At 47.4% G+C, this 4,559-nt stretch overlaps 1 pseudogene across 1 annotated transcript; it reads right to left on the bottom strand.

Moving 5' to 3' along the window:
• Positions 1-222: 222 nt before the first annotated feature.
• On the bottom strand, positions 223-1,568 carry LOC105817687 (annotated as a pseudogene). Its single transcript, XR_001137854.1, has one exon. The product of XR_001137854.1 is annotated as a prohibitin-2 pseudogene (transcript).
• Between the last annotated feature and the right edge of the window lie 2,991 nt (positions 1,569-4,559).

Raw genomic sequence — 4,559 nt, 5'->3', positions numbered from 1 at the left:
TCAGGCTGGTCTTGAACTCCTAACCTTGAACGATCCTCCTGCCTTGGCCTCCCAGAGTGCTAGGATTACAGGTGTGAGCCACCACACCTGGCCAATATTGTTTTATTGATTCAATCAATCATTCATTCAACAAACATAATTGAGCAACTCCTGTATTTTATAGCCAGTTAAATCACTTATCCGGGGCTATTATACCTAGTGAGATTTTAATATTTAGTTTAATTTTTTTTTCAGCTTAAGTAATAAAAATTTATTGAGAATTCCTGGGTTGGTGGTTATCTCCTCCCAACCTTGAGGGAGGGAACAACGCTAGGAAATCACTGAGAAATAACACGCTGTCCCAACACCCCTGGCCAACACGAAGGAGGAAAGTCATTCCCCAGAAAAAGAGCTGGTCTTCAGGCTTCCTTAATCCAAGAGGGGTAGTGAGGCCTGTGTGGGTGCGGGGGACCATCACATGACACTAGGGGTGGGTAGGAGTATGCTGGACCCCTAGCTGGTTCCTCAAAAACTGGAGAAGAAGATCCACTTGCTCTCTGGGGGTGGAGTTCTTTGTTCTCAGGCTCATTTCTTACCCTTGATGAGGCTGTCACTTCCCCGGGTGAAACTTTCAGCCTGTAGGTTCAGCACTAGGTTTTCAGCGGTGAGATAGATTCGGTTCTGTGACGTCGCAATCGTCTTGGAGATGTTCTGGGCTGCCCGGATCCTTCGAAGTTTGATGTAGCCAGGGTTCTTGCTCAGCGCTTCTCCAAGCATCCTGGCGGCCTCAGCCTCACCCTCAGCCTGCACAATCTTCTGCCGCTGTTCCTGCTTTGCTTTTTCCACCAAGAACTGGGCTTGCTGGGCCTCCTGCTGGGCCACTTGTTTGGCTTCTACAGCAGCTGTGTACTCTCGGCTAAAGCTCAGCTCTGTGATGTCTACATCATCCAGGATAAGGCTGAAGTCCTTGGCCCTCTCTGTCAGCTCCCGTCGGATCAATAGGGATACCCGGGCCCGCTGGGTGATCAGCTGTGAGGCATTGAACTTGGCCACCACACTCTTGAGCACCTCGTTGACAATGGGTGGCAGCACTCGTTCTTCGTAGTCTAGCCCTAAGCGCTGGTACATGCTAGGAAGCTCCTGGGCATTGGGTCGAGACAGCACTCGCAGGGAAATGTTCACCATCTGCAGGTCTTTGGAGCCCGTGGGGGAGGAGATTTTTCGAGGTCTGGCCGGAATGTCATAGATAATGGGGTACTGGAACCAGGGGATCCTGAAGTGAAGGCCCTCGGCCAGGATGGTGTCCTGCTGCACGCCACCGATCCGATTAAAGAAGATGGCTCTCTGACCGCCTTCCACGGTGAACACGGATTCGCGGACACCGTAGGCCACGGCGCCAGCCCCCAGCAGAAGCTTCAGCGCCGTGCCCATGCCCCGGGGCCCGGCGGGCAGCCGCCCCGCTAAGTCCTTCAAGTTCTGGGCCATGTCTGATCCTGAGGCCGTCGGCACCAGAGATCAGAAGGGGGTGCCGGGCCGCCTCTACCCTACTCCAGTTTTGGAATCACACCCTTCACACGAGGGTCCGGGCCAGTAATCTAGTTTAATTTTTTTCTGTGAACTTTTTGTTCATATCTTTTAGCCATTTTTTTTTTTTTTGAGACAGAGTTTCACTCTGTTGCCCTGGCTAGAGTGAGTGCCGTGGCGTCAGCCTAGCTCACAGCAACCTCAGACTCCTGGGCTCAAGCAATCCTACTGCCTCAGCCTCCCGAGTAGCTGCGACTACAGGCGTGCACCACCATGCCTGGCTAATTTTTTCTATATATTTTTAGTTGTCCAGCTAATTGCTTTCTATTTTTAGTAGAGACGGGGTCTCGCTCTTGCTCAGGTTGGTCTCAAACTCCTGAGCTCAAACGATCCTCCTGCCTCGGCCTCCCAGAGAGCTAGGATTACAGGCGTGAGCCATCATGCCCAGCCCCTCTTTAAAATTGGGGTTTCCTTTTTTTGTGCTGAGGAGTTAGAAAGCTTTACAAATGGAGGGAATGAGCATATTCTCTGCACTGTGTGTCATGATTGCATTACTTGTTAGTTTGATTCCAGGCACTGTGGCTACAGCAATGAATGAGACAGACAAAACTCCCTGATCTGTGAGAGCTGACACCCGATTGGGCAGGCAGACCAGAGACAATTAAAGAAGATGTATAATATGGCACGTGGTGATAATGAGTGGTTGTGGGGAAAAGGAAAACAGGCAAGGGCAGGGAGAGATGGAGACAGCGTATGCATGGGGGGAGGGTGTTATAATGTTTACAGTGAAGTGAAGTCTTCATGGGGGGATGATCGAGCAAAGACCCGAAGGAGGGAAGAGAGTGACCTTGTGAGTATTTGAGGGAACAGCGTTCCCAGCAGAAGGAACAGCTCGTGCAAAGGCCCTGAGGCCACCTGGTATGTTTGAGGAATAGCAGAGACCAGTGTGACTAGAGCAGAGGGAACTGCAATAGGCAGACAGGGCAAACAGGAAAACTCTGGTCCGCAAACATTTGGCAAGAGGCCAGAGTCCACCCCAGATAGGAAGAAGGGATGTCTCGTGATTACTTACCGTGTTGATGATTATCTGCTAATGTAACAACGGGTAAATAATTAAAGCAGGTGGTCTAAGGCAGGTCCTAGGCCCGAAGTAAGGGGGGAGCTGATTTTGCAATACCACCCAGCTATATGGAGTTAAATTTTACAAATGCTTATTTAGGATGTAGGAAAATGTACTTTGTTCTAACTGATGCTATCTGCTTCTGTAACCCCGCTTGCTTTTACTTGTTTGTTAAGTATAGTTAATCAGATAAGGCCGGGAGGTCTTCGGAAGACTGGAAATTGTTGCTTAAGATGTTCCAAAGTGTATGTTTAATTTTCTGTATGGTGTGATGGTAAAGGGTATGTAAGTTGTTATAAACCTGGGCTCAGGGCCGCACTCCGAGCTCAGTAAATTCCCTGCCGGAGGGTTTGCCGCCAGCCAGCGAATAAAGACTCACAAAAAAATTGCAATCAGTCTTTTGTGGTCGAATTTCTCGCTCTGGTCCATAATAGGAACAAGGGAGAGTTGAGAAGAAATTGGGAGAAAAAGCAGATGGCAGGAGGGAAGAGGTGGTGGCCAGATCTTGCAAGTCATTGAGGTCATCGAGGCCGGGGCATTGTAGGAGTTTGCCGGTCAGGCAAGGTGTTGGTGTTGGAGGACGTGGATTTCTGACAGTCGAGAAGAAGTAATTATTTCCCTCCTGCAGCGTATTTTAGCTCTAATATTGGGGGCGCATCAATCGGCGCAACAGACATCAATACAAATAAAATGAAACGCTGTGAATTCTGGAAGTGGATTAAGAGGGGACCTACACCATGTTGGGAGTCTGTTCTGTTTGAGGCTGTGTCTCCAGGAACTAGAACAAGGTTCCATGGCACCACTCTCGCTAAATTATCCTCCTGCAGGCTGCGTTCATATATGCCTTTGCCAGGAGGAAGAAGGGTATGCCTGTTTCCCCCACTCTCCACAACTCTGTGTTACTGATTTTTTTTTTTGAGACAGAGTCTCACTCTCTTTCCTGGCCTAGAGTGCCATGGCGTCAGCCTAGCTCACAGCAACCTCAAACTCCTGGGTTCCAGCGATCCTCCTGCCTCAGCCTCCCGAGTAGCTGGGACTACAGGCATGCACCACCATGCCTGGCTAATTTCTTCTATTTTTAGTTGTTTGGCCAATTCCTTTCTATTTTCAGTAGAGATGGGGGTCTCGCTCTTGCTCAGGCTGGTCTCGAACTCCTGACCTTGAGCGATCCGCCCGCCTCGGCCTCCCAGAGTGCTAGGTGACTTTTTTTTTCTTTGCAATCTGACAGGCTACAATCGTGTCTTGTAATTTGACATTTCTTTAATCACAAGATTGAGCAACATTTCCTTTTTTTCTTTTTCTGTGAACCTCCTATGCGTTTCTTTTATCCACATATATTTTTAAATTGGAGGTTTTTTTTTTCTAGCTGAGGGGTAAGAGAGTGTTGCAAAAAAAGGAAATGAACACTTTTGCATCACGTGTCTTGAGTATTTTTCCAAGTTTAGTTTTTGGCTTTGGCTTTGTTTAGGATACGTTAAGGCTCCCAGGTCATTTTAAATTTTGTCTGAATACATTTTTGTGTTGTTAAATGCATCAGTCTTTTCTTTGATGACCTTAGGGTCAGTGTCACCCTTAACAAGGCTTTTTTTATGCTAAGATGACAATTCACTATTTTTTCCTTTGGTTAAAGCGTCATTGTTGACATTGAAATCTCCAATGCACATGGACTGCATTGTGGTATTTTAACAGCATTCGACTTTATGTCTTTCCAGAGAACTACTCAGCCATCTCTGTTTATGGAGAAAAGTCTTTTTTTTCAAAGATATGAAATTCCACTGTTATCATATAAATTCCCATGTGTATTACTGGCCTCCCTAATCTGGCCTCTTTAACCAGTTGTGTATCCATTTGGAGCCAGCCCCAGACTGTTTGAAAACTTTGCTTTCATGATCTATTTTCATATATAGAAGGGCTGATTCCTCTTCCTTTATTTTTT

This window comes from Propithecus coquereli, unplaced genomic scaffold, assembly GCF_000956105.1.
Source record: "Propithecus coquereli isolate 6110/MARCELLA unplaced genomic scaffold, Pcoq_1.0 Scaffold42, whole genome shotgun sequence".
In the NCBI taxonomy this organism is placed as follows: Eukaryota; Metazoa; Chordata; class Mammalia; order Primates; family Indriidae; genus Propithecus; species Propithecus coquereli.
The sequence above is the reverse complement of the archived record's forward strand: the minus strand, read 5'-3'. Positions and strand labels throughout refer to the sequence as shown.